The 15,313-nt window shown below is 50.2% G+C and overlaps 1 protein-coding gene across 2 annotated transcripts in view; it reads right to left on the bottom strand.

Annotated features, from left to right (window-relative positions):
• Positions 1–15,313, bottom strand: part of LOC131269783 (uncharacterized) — a 96,969-nt gene that overhangs the window by 63,344 nt on the left and 18,312 nt on the right. The window lies entirely within an intron of this gene.

Here is a 15,313-nt window from a genome sequence, read left to right as displayed (position 1 = left end):
TGTGTTTTTGTGCGCAGTGTTTGATATGCTTTTTAATTGCTGGTTTCAGCTGAAACGAGAACACACTCAGCAAACGCTGGCAGTAAATGTTGTTCGCCGCGTAGCCTCCGGTTTTCCAGAGGCGTAGGTCAGCGCCAACCCGTTGCAGTTGCCAGAGACAAACACGTATGAATGGTGTGTTGCAGGCAAACATCGACTTTTCTCCAATATGTACCGCACTCGAAGAACATTTCCACTTCCGGAAATGTACCGAGGGGTTTTACACCGCTATTTGTCAGCTCAAAATCGAACTGAAAACCCCTAAAAACAAAAAAAAAGGGGGCTCACTGTAAAGACTCTTGTCATACCCGCGCCCCCTCTCCTTTCCTGCCCCTTCTCCGGACATGTGTTCGCTGCGATGTTTCGTCGTGTAGTTCATCACTTCGCAGCCAGTAATCCCGGTCGGATTTTCCCGATTCGGTGCTGGTTGTTGTGTGTTCCCCCAATCTGTAGTGCACTTTTGTGCCCCTTTTCCGCGGGATTTTTTTGTTTTGTCTTTTCTGACGCGTTCCCCGGAGTTACTTGTTTTTGATCGTTCTCCCGGCCTAGGAACTTCCCGGTGCACAAATGATTACAAGCGAAACCAAGCGGTCGTACGTGCGTTGGATGTGGCTTACTTTCTAATTGCGTGATCTTACGATTCGTTCGCGGCGGTTTGGTTTTTCTTCCTTCAGCATTTGGCCGGCACAGATGCGTATAGGAAAAATAAAAACAAAACAGAAAAACAACAAGCTCACAGCGGAAGGGAAAAGTGTGCAAAATAAACCAAAAACGGAACGAAACGAAACGGGGAACGTGATAAAAAAACTGCGTTAGAAAACGACAGACAGAGAGAAATAGAACGTTCGAACGTTAGAAGCAAAAAACAAAAAGGACCAAACCAAAAACGATGAAGAGCGTAGAAAAGAAGGAACAAAACACAGAGTGCACGCACACACACACACGAGGGAACGGGCCGGAGGGTAATTAAAACCGTATGCTCCGAAAACCGATGCAACCGTATGCTCCGAAAGGAAGAGGATGCAATGGTGCATATGGTGGAACAGCACTGGCACTCGCGCTACGCGGCTGCAGCGTGTGCACAGCAGCTTCACGCCTGCGGGCGGCAGTTTCTGCCACGGAACCGGAAATAGCTTCGCCGACGTCGCCGCCGCCAGAGGCTTGGGAGGAAATTGGAACAAAACTAGCTAACGGAGCGCTAAAAGGGCAAAACAAAACAAACGACACACACGAAAACAAAAAACAGTGGAGAAAACAAAACCTGTACCTGCCTGCGGAGAGGCCGGGTGGGTTCTAAAATAGCGACAAATTTAGACTGCTCGCGATTTGGCCGCGAGGAGATCGTCGCGCTGGAAATGGTGGGTTGCGTTCGTGAGGGATTTGTTTTTTTTTTCTTTTCTTTTAAACGCTGCTAAGCCAACAAGAGCGAAACGTCGACGGAGGCTTTGGAAAAGGCAGTTAATTTTACGTCCCAGAAAGGCGAGCTTGGGCGAACGCTAGCTAAGGATACCTTCAGTAGTTAGCAGATGCTCAGGAGCGCGTTTGAGAACCCCGGACCTAGACATATGTTGAGGAAGTTACTTGGGGGGGGGGAAGGGGGGATGGTTGGAAGAAGTCGGCTAACGATGGGGTTTCACGTCTCGAGCTCTGGGAGGGGGCCCCTCCCCGATCGGGGAGCTGTAATTTACGTTGGCCGATGGCGTTGTTAAATATATCGCATTTCAGTCGGATTTCGCCGTCTTACCCTTATGGCCTACGGCGGAAGGACAATTTACGACACCTATCTTAACTGTCGATATAGCTGGAGGTGCAGGCTCGATGGCGAGCGGAAGGGTAAAGATATAGATAGGTTGGGAGAGACAGAACAGGTCTCTTCCGGCCAACATGCTGGGTTCGTAGATCCAATTGCAACCGGATATGGGTGTTGCAGTTGGTCCACACACCGAATCCACGGCCGAGCGTGACGAGCGTTGCAGCGTTGTATTGTATGACCTCGGGGGGTAAGTGTATCAGCTATCATCTTATCAGCTCACCCCACCCCTACCCACCAGGCAGGCAAGCCAACACTCACTCTCCGATGGGCTCTGAATTCGCGGGGGATGGGCGCGAACGGATGGACGGATGGATGGATGGTGAAATAATTGGATTATCTGATGGTTTGACCTAACCCCCAACGGCAACGGGGGTAATACCAGGTCACAACGACGAGACAGATGCACGGAGTGCGAGGAGAGAGGTCATCGGCACAAGCGATGGCAATCAAGCAGTTACCATGGGCGCCGCGTCAAGTAAGTTCCCTGCGCGCGGACTGTCAGGATTTTCCGAAAACTATCGCTCCCAGGAGCAGAGCAATCCACGCCGGTGAGGTATTGGGGGTATTGAGGGGGATGCCTTTGCCTTCGTTTATTGACAACAATTCGCTGTAGTCGTTGGCCGCCGGGTAGACAGCCGGCATTGCGTGCGAAGCCCATCAACCCCCAAGTGACAGCTCTGACATTGACGGCAACTGGGCACCGCCGCACACCAGATACAAAGATCTTTGTTCCCCCGGACGACGACGACGACGACGACAAGTGAATGTCCCCCGTACATGCATCCATTAGCAGGAGACTAATTAGTAGATCATCGATTTACGGGTACAACGCCAATTTGACTCTCGAAGCGAACGATATCAGGAGGTTGAGACAAGGGTTGTTGAGTGGCGGATATAGCGGGGATCCTTGGGACGGAGGTCATGGTCCGTTAGATCACGCAAAAATAGGGTGTATGTGTGCATTTCACTTACGCTTGGCACCGTCGGCCGTCGTGTGGTTGCTCGCTGCTCTTCTTCTGCTTCTGCTGGAGTCCTCAGGGAACGCCGCCCGCTAGTATCAACACACTTCACTTCAAAACTGGAATCTCTCTCTCCCTGCCAATCTGCCAAGTGTCGGTTCTCGTAGGAAGCACTAGGGTAGCAAACAGACGCTTGCACTGCGACTACGCGACCTTAGTTTGATGTATGCGTTAGGTAACCGAATCACTACTTTTCTACTACGAGTCCCACTTTGGGATGAACTTACACTGCACTTCTTGCCGCGGAGGCACTTGTGCTCTACCTTCCCGGATATACAACACGCACGACCGCTAGTTTACTTGGCTTTCGCTGCTGCTTGGCATTAACTTCGAGGGACTGGAACACGACAGAGCTAGACTAAAATTGGGAACGGCAAACAGGAAGTCAGCAGCTATAGACGCACCGCATCTCACTATTCCTCCCCTTGCGTACAACCCGCGCTAGTCGCTACCTTGCCGATCATGACGTCGTGTCTAAGTTGATTGAAGCATCGCAGTAGACTGGCGTTTTTCCTTTTCCTCCGCCTCATTCTCATCACCATGGTTGATTGAAGGGCAGGCGTCGTCGTGCACGTCGAACCATATTATGGCGTATCGGTGTACGCGCGTCTAGTCACCGCCGCCAATCGGGTGCGGCTCCAAAACAATGCGTCTGTCCACCGTCCCGTCGGTAAGACGAGCGTGCACGGCTCATCACCAAGCGTTCCGGGGGAAAGCCTACGCCAAGGCCAAGGACTTACTCCCTGTCGTTCCGAAAACTGCTGGGTAACCTTGTCAACCGATTGCTAGTTTTTCGCTGTAAAAGGGGATAAGTGAGCGCACCTCGGTAACCTTAGAAGAACTTCGCATTCCGGCGGATCAAGTCACAAATCCGCACAAATTGAAACATACATGTCGTGTTTTGCAGTGACGCGAAATGTCTGTACCGTCTGCGAAACTTCTTGCATGCGCTTCAAGTGTATTGGACGCCAACGCAAGCACTTGAAAACAGAACGAGCCGAAAAGTGTCGGCTGGTCGCGGAAAGTGAAACAAAGTCCTGGCCTAACACAACGACAGAATGGAACATAGCAACGAACGAACACGGTTGCAGCAACTGCTTTAGCAATGAGATTGGGAGTTTCTTTTGCCTGTCGTTAATCCAAACCGTGTCAGTAGCTGAACAACCAATCTACAGCAATACTAACGGAATGGTATGACATTCGCACACAGCACTTCATAGCACTAGAACATCTAATTTCGATAGCCCTGGCAACAACCAACAGCCAAAATCGGAACTCCTAGCTCTTGTGTTCCCCCAGTACACATCGATCACTGTTCAGAATAAAAGAGCATAACAGAAAAAAAGCTTTACGACTAACGAGATTTCACAGATCCTTGGCCGTCATCTCCGCAACGAAAACCGCTGGCTGATGAACAGCCTCCAAATATACTTCTACCCAGTCGGAAACTAGTTATTACTAACCTGTTGTAGAAAGTGCTACACACGGGAAGGAAAGGGCGGCCGTCGATTAAGCTGCCCGACAAAATATCCCTCCGGAACGGCGACCGGGTATTATCGCGTACATCGAATCATCGTATCCAGTACGCCAGGATCTACCACACCCACACCCTCCCTCCCCTTCATCAGACGCAAAAATGTCGCCAGGGGAAAAAAAATGATATCGATACATTCTGCCGCCGTCCGCCCACAGAATATCCATGGTTCGAAAGCTCGATTTATCCGAAGTATGCTTGCGACAAAAGGCAAACAGGAAAAACTACGGCAAGAATGTCGATCAAATCGATTTTCCGCTCAACGTTCCAAACTCCCAACTCCCCAGCGGCGACGGTGGGTAGGGGAGGAAACATTTTTAAGAAGCACGACGGTAATAGATAGAGGGAGCTTACACAGTGCAGTGCAACCGAGATGTAACAACACTGCACAGCAAAGTCCTGGACGGTCTCGTGATCTCAGGCGCGACATCGAAAGCGAACGGAACCGACTTCGCTGGGAAGAATTCGGTCAACGCTGTGTAGAAAATCGCATACATGACATATTTTCCTGCCAAACCGCGTTAAAAAAAAACGAGAAGAAGGAGACATTAGGCAAGCAAAAGCAGCGCTCACTTCTCATCACCATCGCCCATCGATAGCACATACGTAACTGGTCTGTATCCGAGCGATCCCCCAGCGATCAATACTGGTTGTAGTACTGGCAATGGCATTTGAATTTACATGGACACACACGCAGGGGGGCAAGCCTCCTTTTCCCGATCTGCTACAAAGTCAGCTGTTTCGGATGTATCGAGGCACAGTTTAATCTATCGTTTAAAGAAGCATTCCTCCCCCCGAAAATGGCACACGCACACACAAAGGTACTCTCAACGCACGATTTGGGAATTGCGCTGGAATCATTCTAGGAAAGGGATTAAGAGGTTTGAAGTGAGTCCTCCAGAGCTGCTTGGAGCTCGGGACTGGTGCCTTACTACAATTCTCAACGTATCAATAGTGGCCCACCGTTATTCTAACGCGTGGTGAAGGCAGTCCTTCCCCTCCCCAAGGGATATCTTTTAATTGTGTAAGGCTCCAAAGGACCGGGCATAATGACATCCTTAGGTCCGGAAGCTATTTCCAGACGCTCTACAGGTTCTGGACCTAGATTGGTTTTTTTGCCACTGGTTTACACACGGCTGGTGTGTATGGGTGTGTGTTCGAGGAGTTGGAGGAGTTGTCTGTTAAAGAAAAACACCCACCACGCCACAAGCACACACTTCAACACAATAATGCGTGGAGTGGGAGTTCGATGGGTTGTCCCGTAGTAATTAGATTGTGGATTGAAACCGGATAGTGGTTAACTAAAGTCCCGGTAACTCCACCCTAGAACCCTAGCGGTACCCTCCCAGTGTGAAAGGAAATCCTATCGTGTATGAGGGGTGTTTTCTGATCGAAATCCTTTTCCCTTTGCAATCGCAACACAGTTCGGAGATCACGCACAACATTTAGTGCTGATGTGTTCTGCTCTGTTCTCTGATTCCTCGCCCCCCTCCGCCCCGCTTACAACCCTGAACTCGTGAAGCGTGAAATCCCGCACAGTACGCACAGTTCTTCTTTGAACCGGTGGCCGGAAACCACACACGCTACCTCTCTTCAACAGCCAGACAGTTCGTACACGTCAAACTCCGACCGGCGTTCGGTCACACTCCACTTCACACCAGCACCAAGCTCGAGACGATCACAAACGGTATTGCACTCGGAACACGCGTGTCGTCACGTTCGCGCTGGCGTTTTCCTTCCCCAGGCGTGGTTAATGACGGCCACAGGAAGTCACGACCGCATCGGACGGAAGCTTACGGAAAACTAAACACGCCGTCGGGTTCGAACGCTGCTGCTGGCGTTCGGTTTTGCGCGACTGTGGGCGGGCGTCGAGCGGGAAAGCAAACGGGGAAAACGTCCGCTGCAATATCCGAACGGTAGCGCGCGCGGTCGCTCGGTTCGGCCGGAATGGCTGTGTGCTGAAGATGCCACGAAGAAAGGTGAACCCGCGAACGTCGAATGCATCCGGTGAGATCAGCGCGCGAGCCACGCGGAGAGAGTGCGCTCGAAGCAAGAGTTATAGTCACTCGTGCGAGTTTGGAGAGCGGCGAGGAGAGCGCGAAGAGACCGACGACGACCGAGAGCGAACGATGCTGCCGAAGATGCGTCGGTTGACGCACTTCGCGGAAAACCTGGTGCCGGAATTTTCCACAACCCACAGCGTTACTGCCAAACGGAGAGATGAAAAACACGAGGAACAACTAGCACGACGCGTTAAGGAAATTTGGGGTAAAACGGACTTTTGCCTGCACGAAAGGGCTAAACATAACCTAAAATTAAATTACATAAAACATGGACTTACGCACGTGCACCTTTATGTGTACCGCATTGGAGGCGTGCATCTCTCTCCAACAAATCCCAAAACAGCCCATAATTCTGATTTCTGCGACTTCTTTGTGATCGTCAACGAGAGTGAGTCCCATCTGAAACACGTCCTACGTCTTCACGTTCCAGTCCGTTGACATAGGATACATCCTAACCCCCTAAACAGCTAAACAGACTAGAGGGCTAGATATCTGCAGCCAGGATTATAGATACCTTACGAGACCAGAACAGTTCTGGTTGTTAATTAGTCCTATACATAAACACAGTGCTGACCTATCGCACCGATGGCTTGTTGGGGCCAAAGAAGGCTTCTGATGAACAAGAAGCTGGTTGTTAATATAGCCCTTGGCATCCGAGCAGGCCATGATGATTCTCAACCTGATGCATCGCCAAGCTATGGCCATTTTGAAGCTACTGGAAATGAATCGACACTTCTTCGATCCTGTTTCATGAATAAACACTGACCTGAACATTGTCTTTGGCTCAATATAGCTTATAATAATGTTCCGGGAACGGTCCGACACGTAAGAACTGGGGTACTATACTAGGACCCTGGATTAGTACTAGATCCCCGGAATAATAATGTTCCGGGGTAATTTTTCCTACACAAAAGAGAGACCTTCCTTCACCCAGTGCGAAGTGTCCCACCTTCCCCTACGTTCAAAGTAATAGAGAATATGTCGCTCTTTTTGGAATACCCGACGATACTCATTCTAGACGAAGCCATTGGCACGGATATATGCCGAGGCAGTATCGTCGGCTGGCATCGGCAGTGGAGAACAGTTTTGGGCAATGTGTTCTCTCAACGCCGATGTCCTGCCTCTTCCTTTTGCACCCTCGGCACCACGTGTAGTGTTAAGAGAAAAAAAACCCAAGGTGGGGGAGAAAACTACCCCGAACTAGACGCGCAGCCCGATCGCAATACGCCCGGGTTCGTAAAGAGCGAGCCCGGAGTTGCGATAGGCACCGCGATGGATACTGTGAAGCTCACTCTCGTTCCGACGCCCTTCTCGGATGCTGCGGGTGCTTGAAGTCCGCGCGGGAAAAGGGACCTATTCGAATGACAACAGCGAAGCGGTATGTTTTGATTTTTCCTATACTTCAAAACAGCCGTTCACTGTTTTAGAACTTCATGCATGCATGCGAATGGAAGGCAGAGAGTATGTCCATTCCGTTCATAGCAAACAAGTATCAAATCCGCAACGGAATCAATAGATGTAGACCAGTGCCCACAAATGCAACGCAGAACATTGCACAGTGTGAGTATAAATGCTTGGTTATTACTAATGATTACAGTGGAGTAACAGTCTATAGAACCTAGATTTGATGATGGGCGCGCGATTGCTCTACTCCTCTTGTGCATTTATACCTCTGTTCTAGACCCCCAGACCCCTCCCCTACCACTTACAGTTCCCTACTTTCTCCTAATCGCTTATTCTATTGATTTGGAGAGGGTTCGTATTCTTCGGTGCACGTCAGCATACATCGCGCAACAGAAACGATTGAGTTAATCGGCGGAACTTTACGAACTTCTGTTCCCCACACAAGGCTCCTGCTTGCTCTTTCTCACGCTTTCGCGATTTCATTCTATCTTTCCCTCTCTCTCTCTCTCTCCCTGTCGCATGGAATTCCGGTGAGATTTAGGAGGTAAAAGCTGTAGCATAATTTTCCCAAAGCAACCCAGCGGAATGTGTTCTTCCCTCATAATCACAACCGGGTGTGTGTTTTCCCGGTCGTCCGGAAGTGTGTACCCGGTTTATTACACACGCATCTTCATCGGAGCGATCGTTTCCCGGGCGATATCTTTACTGCCGCTTCGACACCTCCTGAGCGGAACACCCGAACCGGAAGGAAGCTGGATCCATCGAATGCGGGTGTGGGCCGGTGTTACAGCATCAACCGCAGGCCACCCTCGCTCCCACCCTGTCGTGGCGACAACCGTTGCAGGCTGTTGCCTTCAACCGGTCGCCGGAAGTCGCCCTCGTCGCACTTACATATGCAAGTCAGTGCGTGCGCCAAGCGTTCCGCAATGCAACACAATCTTGCAGGCGTCGGCCATTAATCAGTGGGCCCGCCGCACACACGCCCGCTGTTGCTCCGGCAACGGGGGAAACGCGGATTGCATAGCTTTAGGCGGAACTGTGGCCGTCTGCTTGCGCCTCAAAGAGTCATCCCCCCGGTCGGGTGGCGCGGCAACACACCGGATGTCCCCCACGACAACACACACACCGTCGATCGGGCCATGTTTTGAATCCGGTAAGTGTCTCCTTAATTAATTACACCCGATTACCGGGGATTATCGGTATCATTTGCTGCAATGAACATTCCCGGGTTCGAACGGAGGGTGTGGAACATAATGGAGCCTTTCGGCCTCCAACGGGGGGGGGGGGGAGGGGGGGGAAGCTAATTGCGTTGGTCACACGAAACCAAAAACCCTACCCTTTCAAACTGTCTGCCGACATTAAAGTTCCTACGAATACGAAGGATTTCGATGGCGCGATAAGGGAGATCTGACCACCAATCGGGTCTTCTAGTATGTTATGCGCTCACGACATTTCCACGCTCCCACATTCCCCCCCAACCATCCTGACATTGCAACGGCGGCAGGCAGATTGAAAAATTCATCCACAATTGACGATAATAAAGCAATTAATTATATAATTTATCATTAGCCGCGAGTGGCAGGTAGGCTCGGCGAGGGGAAGGGGACTTAAAAGGAATGATGAGAGCGAGTAGTCAACGTGCGTAATGTACAGCGAGCGATCTTCAACGAGTTGCATGCCCTGGGGGGAGGGAGGAGGAAGAAGCATGAAAGGAAGGTGGGGAAGAGGAGTAGCGTAATTAAGGATGGTGTGTGGCGGATTGTGGCAGGTTCTTGATGGCAGCTTATCGATCAGAATAACTTGACCGGACAGGTAGGTAGGTAGATAGGTTGGCGGGAGGGAGGGGGTGGTTGGTGTGGGCTCCAACGGCCCAAAAGCCAATGGCCGAACCGTAACGAACGGAAATTGCATTATCAACTTCATCCTTCCCGTTCGGAAGCAAGAGGCCGTAAGGTGGAGGGGATGGGGGGGGAATTTTCCTCGCGAGATGTGCCTGTGTGTGTGTATGTGTATGTGTGTATCGATATTCACGCACCACCAGTAAGGACACGAATGAATGGCCCATTAAGGGGGATTATTTATCGCTCACTCGTCTCTACGCCGCCGCCATTTTGTACTTCCATCATTCGCCAATTCTTTCCCCACCGTTCTTTTCTACCGCACCGACTTTCCCTGAGGAGTGCTGAGGAGGAGAAAGATTGGATAGGAAGCGTGTGTGTAGGTCAAACAAGCACCCCTATCGATACCTATTGTCCCGCTTATATGCCTACTGAGTGTGTCACTCTTCTTTTCTGATACACACATATTTTGCAAAAAAAACCCTCACCGTGGTAAATGCCCCGCACAACGCTCAACCATTGTGTACAGCTTATTTCACACGAAGTGCACTTCCTGTCACGGCTTGCGACATCAAACGAATCGCCTCAGAAGATCCACCGGAGAGTCCTGTTACCGGTGGAACGAATGTCAGATGCTGCTACACTTTCCGTTGTGTGGTAGGATCCCGTCAACAGCGTGCGAATGGCTTCTTCAGGTAGGTCCACAGGAAACTCCTGGACAACACCCTAAAACTTTGGTTTAACAATCGGATCAATCAGAAGCAAGGCAGCGCCTATCACAATAAAGATAAAGCCCCAAAACATCCTTATGAAACAGGAATAGAATGCATCATTCTAGTAGGAGAAGTCAAAATATGAGGCGGATTGCGTAGGTTAGGGATTAGGGAACAAACGCATACCTGGTAAGCATAAGCAACAGCACCATCCGCTTACAGGGGAGCTTAAAGATGAGCAGCTCAGTCGACCTCAGGTGCAGTTCGAATCTCTGACACAGAGAGAGAGATTCTAAATTGAACCATCCTTGGTGGACGAACCATGGATGCAGGCTTAGAGGACCAGATCAAGCCTATCTCCACCGCTGCTCAACAGTTGGGAGTATATTCACGCGTGCGAAAAACAACGAAGGCCAAAGCAGGCGACGCCCAGACGGAAAGAAGATACAGATTATAGAGAATGCATCATTCTAGTAGAAAAAGTCAAAATATGAAGCAGGTTGCGAAAGCAGCTTGTCGAAGAATATTCAGCCTGCTGCGCAATTGAAGAGGAGCTTACGGCTCAGTCGACCTCAGGTGCGGTCGAATCTCTCGGCGCAGGTTTATCCGCAACTACATTCAGGGTTTTCCGTACAATCCAACGGAGGTTAGAAAATGCCTAGCAGTGATGGGAACTCCGAAATGGATTCACGTATCCAATCCGGCTCCGCCTTTCCGAGACAATACTGGATACGACTCGTTCGTCCGCAAGTTGGCGTCTCCGGACAGGCCGACATCAAGAAGGCCGCCTGCAACAACAACGATAGCGATGATCTTTTCCTTGGCGACCGCTATCCACTCCTATTTTTTAAACATTTCTTCCTTTGGCAACTTCGGCACCGAATGCGCTTTTGTTAGTAGCGCAGGCGGGAAAAGTTCGAAACGGAAAAGTCTCACCCGGCGGTGTAATCCTCCGATCCGATGACTCTACAATGGACGCTGCTCCCAACCCTTCCCCCTTCAGCTAATTTCCAACCGTTTCCAACGCCATACATCGCTGGCGGGTTCAATATTAAGCACCAGAGAGTTGGTTTTGCCATCGGCCCCGAGGAGTTCGCCGGAACATTGTTGGCCACGGTTCACGAACCACGAATCGAAACCCCCCGCCCCCTCCCACATCGGGGAAAGTCGAGACATAAGTGCCTCGAAGTGGAGATTTAAACAATTGCAAAAGTTAATCTTGAGACTTAATGTTTACCAAACTTGAATCCTTGGATAGAGAGGCTGGGGAGGGAGGAAAACCCTCAGGCCATACTGCTTGATTTCGCAGGGGGAAAAAAACGTGGGCACTGGGCAACTTTCTTGTGGGAGTAAAACCCGTACATGCGGGCATGTGACGTGTTGATTAAGGGCCGAAAAAGAAACACACAAGCGTGTAAAAAGGAAGCAACATTGGGGTGGGACAAGAGGTGAGCTTACAGTTTTTCGTTTGCGGCCAGTTTAAAGGACGGCAAACGATGCTAGAACTTGCTTCTTACAGCTTCTTCTCCTCCTCCAGCAGCAGCTGAGTGGCAGCACTAAACTTGCTAGCAACAATTCGGGGATGCAATTCGGAACCCCCCAATGCAACACAGTCTTTGCACGACTGTCTGAACTAAACCAGATACGTCGGATGGGCTCCAGAGAGAGAAATAGAGAGGGAGAGAGGGAGAGAGAGTGAGTGCGTTCGTGCTGCTAATGAAAAACGAGCAGAATATTGGTCGAATTGTGAAGCACACCTTTTCCTTTCGGGGGGGCCGGGAGGGGTTTTATGGTAAAAATTCGTCGGAAAACTTCGAAGTCACCCAAAAACGTCGTTTCGCATCTCGCATTTACTCGTTTGTTGAGAGGCGGCGCTTGCAATCTGTGCCCACCTGCTTCTCATCCCCCCCTCCCTGTCCGAGTCCCGGCCGTGCCCGGTCGGACACGCTCGCCACCGAATCCGACTGGCGAAAGTTAGTCTTCTTTATTTCGGGGCACAAGCACAAGCACACACACGCCCGGAAGCGGAGTATAAGAAGGGGAGGGGGGGGGGGGGGGGGGGGGTGTTGGGTCGAGAGGAGCCGGCAATTATGAGCCATAAGTTGTTAAAAGCATTTACTCGGCAATTTCTTCGGCCAACGCCGGGGCCTGGCGTCTCCCGTCTGCGTTTGTGCATTGGGGTGTTCGGAAAATTTTGGGGGTGCAAAAAACCCTGACTTTCCGGGTTGCTAGTAACAAATGAAAAATTATTTATTACGACGATCAACGGGGCCATCCATACGAAACGCAGCGTTTGGCTCATCCGATGTTTCTTTAATTGTTGAAGTTTATGTCATGGCCGCCGACAGAACTAAGCTAGTATTGAGAACATCTAGAAGAGGCGACAAAGTGAAAAACAACTATTTATCTATCTGCCTTTTTCTGTTGTATTGGGTAAGATTTAGAATAAAAAGTATTGCTTTAAGCAACTCAACGAAGCATACCATCTCTCGTGTGGCTCTATATAGAAGGCGAGAAGTAGTTCCGTCACTCTGAAGTCACTAAAATGCTTAGAGCCTCGTCAGTACTTCATATGCCAAACATCGCAAATATCGGAGGAAGCCTTGGAAGAAACCTTCTCAAGAGCGACGGCGACTGAAGACACCAAGGATTGGAATTGGAGTGGAAAACACATAAACTCACTTCTCCAAGCTGCACAGCTCAGCAGATACGTCAAGCATCCCGAGCACCAGGCGACATCGAGAAGTATGTCTTTATCGACGCAATTAAATACCCTAATAAGTTGCAAGTGCATTCCCCCGGAGTTGGAGTTCCAGCGGGTAGGGGGAGATTTGCATGACGCTTGGTTCGGGGAAAGTTGAAACCACCGGTTTCCATGGGGGAAAGAGAAAGAGAGAGAACAAACCGCTGCCGAAACGACGATGCCTCCAGTTTTAGAACGACGCCGTCGGAGTTCAAGGGGACGTTACGTTTCGGGGGTCAAACTGGTGTCCAAAGTCAACTGATAAAACGAAAGCCGACGGAATTCGGGTCCCATGCGTTGCCAACACACACAGGCATACACACTCAACCCAGCAGCCTTGTTTCTCTTTACAAATGAATCCCAAGCCGACGACAGTCCTTTTCCGGGGTGGGCTTTGAATATTCGGGTAGTTCGAGGCTTCCTATCTATACCTGTGCCCGGCGCCGAGCTTGCTACCTTTTGGGCACAACACAACTTCGAGCGCTTGCTACGTTTTCCCGAACCAACCCAGTCTCCTCCTCCTCCTCCTCCACTGAAGCATTTCGGTTGTGCAAAAACGGTGCACACACGCCAAACCGGACACAAGCTGCCTCTGTGTATCCCGCTCGAATTCGGCTTTCACTCGAGCCCACGCCGTAGTTTTCCATTCACCATTTTGGCAACTTGGGAAAGAGGGGGAGGAGAGAGAGAGAGGAGGAGAGGGAGGGATTGCCGGGACCGGACCATAAAGGAAGGTTATGTTTGCGCCGGGCAAATACTGCACTTTTCATTTCAAACCGATTGCAAGATACCACCCCGCCGTAGATTTGACGATCCGGATCCGGATTTTGAACGTTGCGTTTTGCGGGATGAAACAGGCTTCGCTTCCACAATCCTCCCCTCCCCTCCAATTCATCTCTCCACAGCATCTTTATCGCAGATCCTAGTCATCGAACTATCGGCTAGGGGTGGGGGACGTTCTGATACTTTCTTTTCTGTCTACACAGCTTTGAGCTGACAGTTGTTGATAAATTCTGGGGACACCACTGCTAAATTATTGCTAAGAGAACCAAACTGTGCCAAAAGCACCGAAACACGGTGTTCAAGAATTTGGAAAGGCAAATCGAAACTCGTTAAAAAAAGACAGGAAGTGTCTATAGTCATGCTTGATGTTGAGTTTTATACTTGGATTTTGGGAACATTGGACTGTACCACGACAAACTCCCCAGTTAACCTGATAATTGATAGTCTGGAGACTCCTTCGAGGGAGTGTTCTTGGGGATGTGTCAAACAGCTCCGCGGGCGAAGGATTATTCTAAATGAAGCTCCTAAAGAACCCCAGAACCCAGAAGAGATAGACGCCAGTCACGATAATATTGAGGAGGAGTTAATATAAATTAATTTTTTGAGTGATCAGTTGATCACGTCCAAACTATTTATCGACCTCTTCTTCTTTTGATGACTCTGCGTTGTAGTTACAACATATTGAGTGAAAGTATGTGCGCAAAAGTAACATTTGCCAAAGCAAAAGTCAAAATGATTGAATTGTCCCTGATTGGAGCGGAAGTGAATGTATGTGGAGCGATTACATACGATGTTGGAAGATGATACGAAGCGGGTAGAGAAGGTGAGCGGACCCCGGAGAGGCGAAGAAAAAACGAAAACCGGAAAAGGAGCTTCGACCAGGTGATGGATACTGCACTAAGCTAGACAACGTGAGGCCCCCCTCCCCCCCTCTCACACCCCCCACCACAGTGCGGTCGTCCACCATGCGGCAAGCCCGTGTGCAGGTATGGGTGAGCGCATAGCACAACCCCTATGCAGAGGGGGTTGCTGCCTGCGAGCGACAGAAGTATTTGGATACCGCCCGGACATCGTTGGAACGTGAATGTGTATGCATCTTACTGGACAACTTACTTTGCTTTGCCCAAACTGCGAAACCTATTGGCCTTCGAACTATTCGGTATCAAGATCATATAGAACTGGATCGCAGTACAAGTTCTTTAGACAAAAAAAAACAACGGGCTTATAGCCCTACTTCTATCCCTGCGATGATCGACGCCTTTCCTTCCCTCGCGAAGCGACGAACCCTGATTTCGCAAGCGTAAAACGAGCTCACATTAAGACGGCGTCCGAATAGAGCGCAGTGTGCTGATGCCAAACGCTAC

This window comes from Anopheles coustani, chromosome X (genome assembly GCF_943734705.1).
Source record: "Anopheles coustani chromosome X, idAnoCousDA_361_x.2, whole genome shotgun sequence".
NCBI classification, from domain to species: Eukaryota; Metazoa; Arthropoda; class Insecta; order Diptera; family Culicidae; genus Anopheles; species Anopheles coustani.
This window is presented reverse-complemented; position numbering and strand designations above follow the sequence as displayed.